The sequence below is a fragment of the Typopeltis vanoorti genome, chromosome 23 (genome assembly GCF_054136105.1).
Source record: "Typopeltis vanoorti isolate ZY-2024b chromosome 23, IOZ_Tvanoo_1.0, whole genome shotgun sequence".
Classification (NCBI taxonomy): domain Eukaryota; kingdom Metazoa; phylum Arthropoda; class Arachnida; order Uropygi; family Thelyphonidae; genus Typopeltis; species Typopeltis vanoorti.
The window spans coordinates 10762169-10777142 of NC_143571.1; the positions used below are offsets into that span (position 1 = coordinate 10762169).

The 14974-nt window shown below is 36.2% G+C and overlaps 1 protein-coding gene across 1 annotated transcript in view; it reads right to left on the reverse strand.

The window, feature by feature from the left end:
- The window catches only part of wit (kinase protein wishful thinking), a 226228-nt gene that overhangs the window by 156213 nt on the left and 55041 nt on the right, over positions 1-14974 (reverse strand). The window lies entirely within an intron of this gene.

A 14974-nucleotide genomic window follows, 5' to 3' on the forward strand; every position in this document is an offset into this window, starting at 1 on the left:
AAATTTTAAACTTATTTGCATGACTATTAATTTAGGCTCAGTTATCTCTACATTTTAGATTAACGCCAATCAAGTGCAATGCAGAAGTATACGACGAACCCGACGTGTTTGTGCATTTAAAAACAAACAGATATTTAACTACGAACTGTTTATTTTAAATTGCGTAAGTACCCAATCCGTGAGTACAGTTTTAGAAATGTAACTAGGTGTGGAGAGAGAGCAATGCTGACACAGACAGAAGAGTGCCCGACCTTGACAATACTACCTACTGCTGCGTTGGCAATTTATTATTATTACTCATTTTTTTCTTTTTTCTTTGGTTACATTTCCCTCTAAATTCTGACTTCTCAAGGTCATGGTTAAAACGCTTCGGGAGCCAAATGCAGAAGGCCTTCCTTTATCATCGACAGAATGTGGGTTCGAACCGAGCGCGGCATGGATATTTGCGAGACTTTCTCGCCTCGTTTTGGAAATTGATTAGTTATCAGATATATATAAATAAGATGCTATATCAAATAAAGCTCACCTCAAAGAACTTGCTAAATACCGCTAATAAGGTATCAGGTAGCATTCAGATAAATTTAGCCTAATTAGTTGAAATTAGTTAGCATTTCATTAATTACAAGATATACAATTATACTATCTAATTAACGAACGTTATTCGTTACTGTTATCAGAAAAAAAATTATTAAAACAAAATAGTGAGTATTATGAGCTATGGGATTTAATTGCTATTTATTCAAACTTGGACTTTTTATGCGACTATTACAAGTTCGATTCTCGTCGCCAAATAGAAAAACTTCCCAGGCTGGTTCCTGCAAGCAAATAGGGCTTCACATTTCCATCTACAGAAATCCGAATTTTTAACCTTGCAAGCTCTCAAAATATAATATACCGTAAAACTCAAAATATAAAGGATATATATCAGTTAGAAAGGGGGGGGTACACGAGATGGAACCACTTTTCTGCTGTAGTCCCTTCAATCAACAAATGAATTCAACTATGACGACGAAGGAGACTGGCTGACCAGGAAATGAAGAGACGGTAGAGGATTTATTATTATTTTTTTTTATTATATAATGCATTCATGACTATTTGCGATTAAAAAAAATTACAAATACCTATGATATACCGTGAACAAATTTAGTACATTTGTCGAAAACAAATAGCATATGTCGAACACATACTGGACACTCAATTAGAAACTTTTATTTAATAAATGCTGTGTCGGACCTCCTTTAGCCCGAATTACAGCACATATGCGGTTTGCATAGATTCCGCAAGGTGATGGATTGCATCTACGTCTTCAACATACAAAGCGTTCACCAGACAGTCCTTTAACTGGCTCAGATTTGACGGAAGAGGACTTTGCTCCTGGATCTGTTTTTCTAACATGTTCCATACAGTCTCAATGAGGTTCAGATCTGGGCCACCAGAATTCATTCTGGTGGCTAGGGAAGATAGTGGAAGTCACAGTCATGCTCGGAACTACTGTTGAACGAGTCTTGCGAGACGGACAGTAGCACTGTCGTCCATGAAACAGCTGTCACATACTAGATAAAAGGCAACATTGCAGGATGGACTTAATTGGCAACAATGTTCGGATATTCCTTGCAAGACACCCAACCTTCCAGCAATATCTGGGGACCCATTCTGTACCAACAGAACTTTCTCCCATCTCTGGAACCTTGAACGGTATTTTTATGGTAAGCGTGGTTGGATTTCATTGCTCCATGGAACTCCAACCAAACTGTCTGCCTACCGTCGGAATAGAACAAGTTGTACAGTGACTCGTCCGACCACGTGACTTTTTCCGTGTCCATAACAGTGTTCTTGACATTACTGTAGACGAATTTTCCAGATTCTTCGCAGAAATCAGTGGTTTCAGTACAGGCATGAGACTTATTATTTTAATGTCAATATGCTAACTTTTGACACATCCATCGGTTTTTAACAAATGTACCGCTATTCGATATAGTCCTTTGAATAACGTACATCTGTGACAGAAATATTCTAATACTTCTTATAAAAAGAGCGGAATCAAACTGTACCGTATATAAATAATTATAATTATAAGTGCTAAGGCTAAAGTTCATATGAACAAATGCATATAGCACAGTAATGTGCGTTGTTAAACGCGGTCTCAAGTTCAAGATCCATTGATACAAAATAACTGTTAATTGGTTTAACGATTTGAAATATTTCTTTCGCTATAATCGGGTGTCTTTATTAGGAACGCGATTGGAAACGATACTAATAATTCCTCCTTAATATAAGGTAACGAAATTTGTCTCTTTTTTTTTTTATGTGAACCTAAAGAATATTAGTAATGGGTGGGGTTAAATACTTCGGAAACTGCTTTAGAGACCAAACCAGATTCCCCCCTCTTGCCCCACAGCACGCATCGATTGTCTGCAATTATTTTCTTTCTTGTTGACTTGCGTACTATGGTCATAGTACATACTTTTGTCGTGCTTAATTTTGCCACTGAAAATAATCTGACAAAACTAAAATTAAGAAAATTTAACTCGAGAACCTATATATCAAAAATTTCAATAAACTATCCAGCTAGAGAACAATTATTACTATTATTTCTAATCGTTTTGCTAATACAATTTGTATTATTATAACCAAAACTGTACGTGTAAAATATCAAATTTCGTTCAATTGTCTGGCTGCAGTTACTATTTAAAATGACGACCAAAGCAATTAAGGTTTGAGGCCAAAGTATTATTGTCTGTTAACCGCTAAACGGAGCCTCCTTAGCTCAGTCACTATAGATGACGCCCTTTGGTCAGACAGTGACGTGAGAAACCTTTATCTGGTCTTTTTCGACTAAAGGTGAGTTAGCCGGTCTCATACGGAGGTAGGGTTTTTTTTCACCCTGAAACTCGGGTTTTTCGTTCCCCAGAACAGACAAACCGGCCCGTGAATGAATACGCGCATCTATAGACATAGGATGCATAGGGCCAACCACCTTATCCTCGCTACGGTAGCGGTTAAATATAGAAAAATCCTCGACACCGTAAGGTAAGGGAAGGAATAATAATAAGAAATTACTAAAGAAAGAGCCAAAAGGCTTCATTTTTGCTATGTAAAATTACATAGGCAGAGTGGATATTAAATTCAACATTATTTCAAAGTCGAATATTTGTAGAAACTATGAAAGTTTTGCAATTGTCAGGTTCGCAACTTTTCGGGTCAACTTATGAAACTTTCATAGTTTCTACAAATATTCGGTTTTGAAATAATGTTGGATTTAATATCCACGCTGCCTATGTAATTATTATCTGTTAATTGTGTCTTCTTCTGACCATTTTTTGCGGTCAGAAGAAAACACAATTAACAGTGAGAGTATCCAGAATTCAATCAAGAGCAAAATTATTTTGTATGATTTGAAACGTTTTGCCAAATTTAACACATGCAAATCGTCGTTGAGATTGATTGAAGCATCATTTTCATAAGAGTTCGAGACACCGAATTTCAATAAATATCCATCGGGTCAAAGCCGCCGAATAAACTGCATAAGAATGGACATAAAACAAATCTAATAAGGACTTAATCATTTTGATTAAGCCCTTATTAGATTCCACCTAAAAATGGACGAAACGCATTTTTTTTATTCTGGTGTAAATTACTAGTCCCAATGTTTTAGAGAGTATACTGTATAATGAGGGAAGGAACCATTCCCACAACTTATTTTTGCGAGTTATTAGACCACAACAATTCGAAAATTAGTTTGTGCTCTATATTACACTTACAGATGAAACCTTAAAACTCGCAAAAAAACATTAGCAGCAGAATAGATAAGAAGACATTATGAATGTTGTTTATTTTTAAGCACTTCAAGTTTTTTGAAACAGGATTCCGATACAACACTGGGTAATGCAACACTGTTTTTCTTGCACCCCAGTCAGTCCAAGAATTATTTTCAGGGATCGATTGCGAGAGGAATTTTTATATCTACGAGAACAGCAGAGAAAGATAACCGTCCATATTTGTTACCTTTAAGTTCTACTGCACCGTTCAATACATAACACGTCACTGCTGCACAAAAGGAACCAGTAGCGCGTATCGAACGAGCCGCGCCCGCCTAGTAGTAACTGGTGGCAATAAGACTTGACAAGCGCGCGCCATACTGACAAATCAGCTTGGGTATGCGAATGAGTCACACAGTTTTTCCAAAATGCCAACAAACTGTCATCGCTGTGTGTAATATATATATTCTCGCAAACATAATCAAGATCAGAATTCTGAGAAGAGATTTACTGACACATGAACTGAAATTAATTTGAATCAAATTAATATAATATGATTGCTTCATATGGAAGTAATAGTAAACGCTACAGTTTCTCTCTTTCTCAGCATTTTCAATTCGAAAGGAACGGACAGCATCACCGGTACGCAAACGGCTTGGGCTCGAGTCCCACTATGGCATGAAATATTCCGGTGACGGATGAATTTCATCGCCCAATGTGACAAAACACCTGGTTAATGGAGACTGAGATGCTTTTAAAAAGACCATGTTTAGAATGTAGATCTAGGTTCCCAGCTTTTCTAACCCTTACCCACCCAAGAGCAATAAAATGTACTAAAGCTCTTCAGCCTTGCGTGGGTGAGGATTCTCCAGGGGTTAACTGCACAATGTGTTTTGTCTTTCGCATGTATGCACAGCCTTTTACAAAATATCTATAAATAAAAGCAGTGTATGCTTATGTTATAAAATGCTTTACATTTTATGTTATAATTAAATATTCAGTTGAGAAAACACTTTTTCTAGTATACAGCATATCCTTAGGTGCTTTATTCTTGATATGGCATGACATGCATATTAAAAATCTCGCAGTCTTCTTGCCTACCTGAATATAATGTTGCTTAAGACTGTTTAAAATTAATCTTTTTGAGAATGTCTGAAATTTAAGAATCACTACTTCCAGTACTGTCTTTCATCTAAGGTAGAAACATCCTACTTAGTGGAGAGTGAGATTTAAAGTGGCTTAAAAGAGTAGGATGCTGTCACCACTAAAGAGTTTCCGGAGTTTATAATGTATTAGCATGCATTTTCAGTTAAATAACAAAGAAATTTGTATCATTTTGAATTAAGTCAAACAAAAAATTGAAATAAATGTTCCGTGAAGGCACAACAAAATATGGAGAGAGCACAACTTACAATTAACAACTTTTGAAAGTATGATTCTCTCATCCTGAGATTTTTATTTAATAAGGTTAAAACACCTTATGGTAACTTATTCTGGTAAAATACTTATAAGCTCTGTATTACTAAAATCTTGGTATTTCTAGCCTGGCTCCCGCTGATGAGACCTCAATAAAGGTCGAAACCGGTCTGGGTACTGCCCCCTTGCCTTTAATACATAGCATCATACATCCCCTCCAGGAGATGTGCTTTGCATTAAGGGTAAATATTAAGAATAGTGATCACAGTTTATCCACCTTTACCACGAGTTGCACTACGTGTGGCGTCACCTAGACTTGCAATACTTGCAGGCGCAAACTTGACTTACTTGTCTGTTTGCTTACTTGGGAAATGGAGTAAAACCAAGTTTAAAATAGCTTGGCATCTTTAATATATATATATATATATATATATATATATTTATTTATTTATTTATTTACAGAAGCAACTAAAATTGAATAGTTTTAAGTAAATTGACAAGCTTAAAAAATGCGCGCAGCAATTTACGTTTGCAATTTTAAGAGGTTTTCATTTTAAAAAAAAAACATCAAATGTCTATATTACGATATTTCAATTATCGCTCTACTTTTGTATAATCTTAATATCTCTAAACGTCTGGTGATGTCGATAAAAATACGAATTTTTTTTATCATAAATCCCCATAAGGTAAACTGCTTGTCTGGTGTCTGTCTGCTCTCTTATAAACGTCTGATACGTGCAACAATCTTCATGACAAATGCGCGCACGCGCGCTCTCTCTCAATGACGAATTTCATAAACACATAAATATGTTAAACTGTATATTTTATTAGTATGAGAATTTAAATCGTGTTCAGATTTTAAAATAACTGATACGGTAAGTAGAAAATCGAAACAAGATTTAAACTGTCATAGTAATAAAATATGCAGTTTTAACATCATTAAAGCAGGTGTTTATGAAATTCGTCATTGCGAGAGAACGCATTTATCACGAAGATCGTTGACGTGTCAGACGTTTATAAGCGGGCATTATGAACTTTTGTGACGAATAAAAGTTAATAATGGAAGTTAGTAAACATGAATAGATAAAACGAAATCCTGCGAATTCGCAATGAACAGTGATGCTGAGGAAATTAACGAAATAATTAGTTTATGAGCTATGGCGATTGTGATGCGAGTCATCTCCCGTGAAAACATTCCAAGTACCTATAAACTTAGGTGTGACCATACGTGTCGTGCCCGATTTTCGGAGACGAATGGTCAATTTAGCAGGGCAGTCCTCACAACAAGATCCCAAACTGGCTTATTTTTGTCTTCGAATTTTTATTTCGCCTTCTGGAATGCATTCGCCATTAGGAGCTATTAAAACAAAGATTTGTTTATGTATGAGGCATTCAGTGAGAATGTCTCACAAGATAAGCTAGCAGCAAATCCTGGTATACGCTCTTCTGAAAAATATTCTATCTCCTGTTAATTAATGTGCCTGCTTTAAGTGGTGTAAAAATCTTTTTTTTTTCTGTAAATTAGATATGTACAAATCAATTTTTTAAAGTGTCATTTAAAATGAGGATGAGATAAAAAAAAAAGTGCAGTAATTGGCTAAAATTTCAGGGGGAGGGGATATAGATCACATGGATCCATATCATATAGAATAAGATAAAAGTATAAATTATAATAACCATAACTAAAGTACTTAGCACAATATTATTAATAAATTCTTCGTACATGGAAAAAAATATAGAATACTTAAAAGTTGGTTACTTTAGTTATTCCATTATTTAAGGGCTGTGACATGAAATCAAAACTTATAGACCAATAGCAGGGACGATCAATATGGTTTCAAAGTTTAAATACGGAAAACACGCTACTAGGGTTTCATAAACCAAATTATAGTGGGAAAAATATCATTTTTCTTGATATTTTCAAAGCAATCGGCTACATACATCATGACTTACTTCTAAAAATTCTAGATATTAGATAACTAGAAAATGTATTAAGTATTAGGTGTTATTAATAATTAATGTTATTAATGATTAATACATTAATTGAGGAGCAACTGGAGGTATTATTCAAAATAAGAGTAACTATCTTAGATCTTAAAGCGGAGGGTGAAGAACATACTCTGAGTGGTCACTTTATTAGGAACAGCACGTAATAACGAGTGGGACCCACTTTTGCCTTAAGAACGGCGTGTATTCTCTGTGGCATTGACTCAACGTTCTCGGGGATGTTTGTCCACGCTGTCACAATGGGATCACCTAATTGTTGAAGATGGATGGTGGCACGTTGCTGATGCGAACTGCTCGTTCCATCTCATTCCAAAGATGCTCTACTGGGTTGAGGTCTAGGAACTGAGCTGGCCACTGAAGCAAAGAAAACTCGCTGTCATGTTCCTCGAACTACTTCTACATGCTACGTGCTTTGTGGCATGGGACACTGTCTTGCTGTAAGTACCCATTTCACAATGGGTAAACTGCATCCATGAATGGGTGAACTTGAGCCTCTGTAACTCAGTCGGTATAGACGAAGCCCTTTGGTCGGAAAGACCTGGGTTCGATTCACGTCAGTGACGTGAGGAACCTTTATTTGGTCTCTTTCGACGAAAGGTGAGTTAGCCGGTCTCATACGGAGGTAGGGTTTTTTTTTTCACCTGGAAACTCGGGTTTTTCGTCCCCCAGAACAGGCAAACCGTCCCCGTGAACACTCATGGATTACAGACATGAATACGTCCCAGCCATATGCCGGTCCCGAGCCCGGATTAAATTGCGAGGTTGGGGAAAGCAATGATGAACTACCCTGTAAAAATCTCACCAGGAATACTTTGTGGGCAATGCCTACGAAGTCACCTACAGTCGGAAACGACTGAAAAGTAAAATCAGAATGGGTGAACATGATCAGTGACGTTATACGAGCTGTACAGATCTCGTACAGATAGGTTGCGGCCAGGCGGTGTTCACCTGTGTGCCAAGAGAACATTCTCCACAACATTGCACCTCCGCTACCAGCCTGAGTTGTTGCCATGGCCTCATGTTGTTGCCACCATTTTCTGGTTCTGGTATCAGCATGATACAGTTCAAACTGGGACTCGTCAGATAGGACATATTTTTTCCAGTCGTCAGCTGTCCAGTGTTGATCACGTGTCCACTGAAGCTGCATCTTCCTGTTCTTAACTGACAATTGTGACACAGGGTTGTTGTCTCCCCCCCCCGTACCTATCCGTGACAACGTGCGACGAACTGCGCGTTTCGATACCATGTTATGACTGTTGTCAGACATATATCTGACAATCCTTGTCATTTTTCTCCGACTTTGTGCATCAATGGGCTGTTTCAGTCCACAAAACTGCTGTTGGCTTGACGTCTGGTTATGTTACGCCACTCCTGGTATACCCTAAATACTGTGATGCGTGTATAGTAGACGTTTGCGAGATTCTGGTACTGACAAACCTGTCTCAACAACCATACCAGGCTCAAAGTCGCGCCTTTTACCCATTCTAATGAATCAAACACAAAAAACAGAATCGTCTTTTTGCCTGATTTATATAGCAAACTGCAGCCACACATGACTCAACGTCTTCAGGAACGGTCGGGGAGGCGTTCTTAAGAAAATGGCCAATCGGTGTAGAACAGGAGTAGAAAAAAAGATTGGGACTATTTGATTTGCGTTAAAGAAATAAGGAGGGACAAATGGTCCCAATCTTTTTTAAATTGAGAATTTGATTATGTGAAATCTAACAGAAATGTCAAGATCAGAAACAGCTGGTTTGAGAAAAGATAAAACCACAGAACGATAAAGCATACAGTAAAGTGTAGTTGGGATGGTGAACAAAAAGCGATAATATATTATTTCATCTTTGATAAAGAATGGAACAAGGGAGTCATGGATAAGTTTTTTTATCTGTTGCTTTGATGGAGAACATGGGTTTCTTATAGCTATCTTTAATAGCGTATGGAAAACAATGCAAAAAAAAAAAATTGATAGAAAGCTGAAGCTGTGAATATTGAAAAAGACTGAGGTAAAGCAAGAATCTGAATCTCGGATCAGGTCCAAGGTCCATGAGTTAATTACAGATAATATAGATAAGGAATGGGAAAAATTTCGAGATAAAAAAAAAAAAAAAAAGGAACGAACAACAGAAGAGATGAATGAAAGAATAAGTGGAAGCAGAAAAGGAAAAACACGATGATGGAATGATAGAGTTAAAGAAGCAAAGTCAAAAATTTGTTGAATTCACAAATAAGTTGGAAGAAGCTTTATCGGAAGCTCATAAAAACTAGATCACGTGATGATGACGGAATTGTTTATGATCAAATGAAAGCGCTATAGAAATAATAATAATTTAAAAGGGAAAGATAAAAAAAAATGTCGAATTCACACATAAGCTGGAAGAAGATATGAACGGAAACAAGGAATTGTAATATGGATCAACGAAGAAAAAGGAATGAGGAACCATGTTTAAAAAGACAAGAAAATCATGTGAACCACGTGAAGAATGATCAGGATGATGTGGCAACATTATTTTAAGAGATTTGTTAAATCTCTAAATAATGTTGCCTTGAAATAAACCGGAATTAATATAGTAATGGAAGAAAGAAAAGGAAAATAGCACTGGCAGGATTGAAGTATTAAGAAAGTTGAAAAACAGAAAATCCTCTGGGATATATGATTTGTCTGTTGAAGTGATCAGAGCTCTGATAGTTCAGGACTGAAATGATGTAACTTCTTTAGAATGATCTGGAGGATGGAAATGTCTGATGATTGGATCAACGGGATCGTTTCAATATATAAAGGAGAGCCAAGAAGGGAATGTAATAACTATAGTGGAAAATAACATTGCGTCCATTTGCAAAGGTCAATGAAAGGATAATGGCGACAAGCATAAGGGATAAAATAGAGGCTGGTTTTAGAAAAGGGCGATCAATTGTCGATTTCTGCTGTAAGAGAAGAGAGACTGGGAATTTGGGACGGGGGGAAGGTCTATTTATGGAATTTTTTAATTTGGAAAAAGCCTTTGATTGGATTCAAGGAAAAAAACTGAGAAAATTTTAGAAAAGATAGGAAATACATAGGAAAACAAGAAATGGTTAGTTATGATCAAGAATATGTATGCTAAATGTAAGAGTTGCGTGAAGCCTAAATTTGTTAATTCGGAGAGGTTTATGCTTAATGGACTTAGAGAAGAAGGCGTCTTATCTCTGTTGCCTATTCACCTGTGGTGATGAGTAGTGTCCTAGATAGTTAATGACCAGGGAGGGGAAACAGGTGTCTTTGTAGATGTGATGATTTGGACACATTCAGAAGAGCTAACAGAGAAAACAAATCGAATAGAGAACTATAGTTACATATTAATATCGAGTACGGGCATGATTTTAAATCGAAGAGAAAATGTACAAATTAGCGGTGTTAGACTAAATGGGCAAAGTCTTAACGAGTAGTGGAAGCTTGAAATATTTGGGAAGTGTACTTTCCCAAATATTTCAAGCGGGATATCTAAAAGTACATCAAGACTTTTAGATATCCCGCAGCTAGAAATCACTGAAACATGAAACAAAACGGAAGCGATTGGACTGAGGGCTATCCTAGTGAAGATTCCTTCTAAGAGCGCTAGTAGGAAGACTTGGTTATTTAGGTTAGTTAGTTTAGATGGTCTGCTGATTCATTCCAACTAGTTTACACACAGTCCTTCTACTTAGGCCTTTATATCTTTAGACAATACAAAACGAATAGTTTTCATCATTTTGTGTTGCCCGTGCGCGTGTTAGTTTATACATAGTATCCTGATGATATCTCCGTGATACAGACGAAATATCGGAGTCAAGTCGTTTAATTCATTCTTCATACCATTGAACTATAAAACGAACTTCAACTAACACTTAAGCCTGACTATACAGACTATTGCACCTACATTAGCAAATGTCCGAAAATATCTTATGGGCAGGGGGGTTCAAGGTAAAAACGAGGCCGAAAAAATTGTGTAGGTAGGTAGAAAACAATATCGAGCAGTTAATGTTATCATCGAGTTGGATAAAACGGACTTTGGTTGGCTGAGTATTGTTTCCACCGTTCAACCAACAGACTGTACTATGCAATTTTTTTTCCTGAAAATCTTCAGATTTTAAACGATTTTCAATGCCCAATGTGAAAGCACATCTTGCTTACTAAATGCCTGACGTGGCTTGGAGAAAAGTTTCATGTTTGGTTTCTATAAATGAATTCACGAAGTATTTACCACTTAGCCTACCCAACAGTAAAACGACCAACATTTCATAGGTAGCACTGGTGGAAGGGGAAAACGACCAACATATTTTTAACCGTGTGAAAGATTCCAAGTCGCGAACTTTCTAAAATTTTATTTGAGCAAATCAAATTATTGAGTATCGTGTTTTTTTGTTAATCTTTAAATTACAGACATTTTGTAAATGTCTTAAAAAATGAACTTACGAAAAGCTTCATACCGGAAACATTTCACATAATTCTTACTTTAAAAAGAACACGCAGTTTTATTTATTTTAGTTTTCTGGGAGAAATGTAAAATATTTCCCAGTTTTCAAGTATGCAAAAGCATGAAAACGCAACTTCCAAACAAATGTGGAAACTGTCGAAGTTATTTGAGGGTACTGATGTGGATATCAAATCGAAAAATGTGTTTCAGTAGCTATCAAGGAGAAATATTCAGAAAAAACCCTAGGTCACCCACCAGCTCAACATATTTCGGGGTACTTGACCTCTCGTCATGGGAAAAGTATCCGATATCTGAACACCTTTACTAAACCAACAGATAACTTAGGCCAATATAATGACAGGTGTTCAAACATGAGGGAGGTTTTCTCCCTACTCTTCCCTCGAGAAGAGGCCAAGCAGCCATGAAACAAGTGGAGATGATGAAAAGTAACCAGCATTTTGGCGATTGTTTTCCAAGACTTGGATTACCGAAATGGTAATCTCTTCTCAAACGGTAAACCCTTCTCAATCTAATATATAATTCTTACTGTCAGGTAAGAATTATATATTAGATTGAGAAGGGTTAGATTGATTTTACTGTTAGGAGACTATTTGTGCAATTTTTGTTCATTTACTTTCTAGTGTACTTTTTTGTACACTAATAAAAAAAAAAGAGAGAGAGAATCATAGAAGACTCTAGTGTTGCTTTTTAATTAACCTAAACCAATTTTGTTCTAATTTTGGAAATAACGTGTCCTTGAAATTCGAAATTTCTACTTTAATGGAAAAATAATAATTTCATCTATATATGCAAAGCGGGTAATGTTTTTGGAGTAGAGGAAAGAAGTAGCAATGTTCTGTTCATCTCCGAGTTATGAAACGCTTGATTTTTCACAGTTAGGTCGAGTTCTGTACGAACATCTAAAGAGAGAATACGTATGTGTCTTGTCACAGCGAAATGTATTATTCAGTCAGGAATACTTCGGATTAGGTTTGTTAGGATTATTATAGGCTAGACATATAATTTTCAATAAATTAACCCACAGTATTTTTTTTTCAAGGTATAAAATTTCCATTTTCTCGATTTTTCATTTTCCGCGATGTTATTCAGTATTTAAATTCCGAATTCCCTTTAATTGTATTCAGAATTCATAAAACTTTTTTTTTTTTTTTTGTTACTTGGAAAAAATTTAATGAAGAAATCCAGAATACCTAATAATGAAATTAGTAATTTTCTCTCATTTCTTAGTCAAGCAGATCACATTCCATTTCAATTTTCTAGCAACATAATCCGTACACAAAAAATGTCGACCACATGTTTTAACAGCCTTAGTTGACATTACAACTAGCCAGACGGTTAAGCTTCACACAGGCGAGCTGCATTGGGAGGGGATAACCTAATGAAATGTAATTCATTCTCTTTCTCAGGACTGCGTAATGTCCCACTTGGTTATTGTTGTTCATTATTAGGCAAAAAAAAAAAAAAAAAGTAATGCAGCAAATGCACTAAAATAATTTGGAGATCATCCAAAGTAGTTTCGCAGTCGAGACAATTGCATAATTAGACAAAGAGGCGGTCCTCGGTTATCTGCAAAATGTATTCTTCAAGTAGAGCAAGTCAGAAAGCTTTGGATCAGTTTGGTTATTATTTATAAACATGTATTCTCCAGCGCTTCTTACCAGAAGAAATCAACCATCACTGAACTTCTCAGATACGAGTCTTACCGCAAGAGGTGTTTGCACAATAACATAGTTGTCGACTGCAGTTTAGAAATAAAAATGCAGTGCAATAGACAGGCAATGGTCAAAACGCTTTGGAACTAGAAATGATTGGTGAGTTGAGGACGCATACCACTGTGGAACCGACCTTGAAAAATTAGATGTCGGCGAATCCAAGATGAACAACTGAATTCGATGCTTGTTGTGAGTCTAACGGCAGTGATTAACTTTTGAAATACTTAGGCGATTTATTCATATGACAGCTCACACGATGGCGCATAAAACTTAATATTCCTTAAATAAAAAATATGATCTCGCCATCACTGCAGCTTAATAGATGCTCCTACACTTAAAAAACAAAACAAAAAGCATGAACATTATACTAATAATTAGAATTAATATCTAAGGATAATTATGCTCCTTTTCTTGAATCATCTTACGAATAATTAGCAAAGCTTTTAACATCAGTTCAATTCCATTAGACGAAACCCACTTAAGTCAACACACACACACACACACACACACACACACACACACACACACACACACACACACACACACACACACACACACACACACACACACTTTTAGGCCCGATATTTAAGATGTGCATAACGTATCTGACAAACCATAAAACTTTAAAAGCAGAGGCGAATTCTCCATGCTTGCTGCGCAAGCTCATTAATTGAGAAAGAAGTAATATTTATTTGTTAATAAATGCATGAAGGCCGATGCTTGCTCGTCTAGTCAAAGCTACCTTGGCTTGTTCGGATTTGTGAGCTTCCAGGTTCTCGCTGCAGCACTGTGATTTCATGCGCGCGCATAGCCATTTCCGCTGCCTTCACGTCGTCTTAAACACAAGGCCATACGCAGTCAAAGTAGCTCTAGCCAGTGAGCTTCAGCCAGCCTTTACAAGTGTGCTGCTTGGGAAAATTAAGTTACAACCAACTTTTTATGACGATGTTATTGACCAGTTGATAAAGAAGAACCGCAGGGTAGAATTTGTATTCAAGTAGCTAAATTGAAAAAGACGGAATATCATTTGTAAAATAAATTTTGTATTTGTATGATTAAATTTCTAAATATATAGTTTTTAAATGGTCAGCAATTAATTATTCCGCTAATCAGACTTCAGTCACACCTCTCACAAGAGCAAGCATGAATTTCAAGACCAGCATTCGCCCCTGTTTAAAAGCCAATGAAATGAAATTTACAAGAGAAATTATATAAAATACAGAGGTATCTCTATAAAAATACAGAGCTATATCCATATTTTATGTTCAGCTTCTATATTTTTTAGATGTTTCCATTTTTATTTTCTTTTTTTCTTGAGTCATCTTTCTTGCTTGTAATTTTAAGTACTGCGGTTTAGTAAATATGTTAGTGCAGCTTAAATTTCGGGCTAAAAGCGTTTATTACTCTCCTAACGCTAATGCACTTCCAGAACTCAAAACATGTAGATAGCCTTCAAATTCGATTATTAAAGTCTAAATCAAGGAAAGGTATTTTCTTCTATATTTTACTTGCATTCTTTTTTTTTTTTTTTTTCCTACAGTAGTTTGCTTAAGTAGGTTTGATCTAAAGCAGTGGTTCTTAACCTGGGGTGTGTGCATCCCTGGGGTTACCAGAAAACATTTCCAGG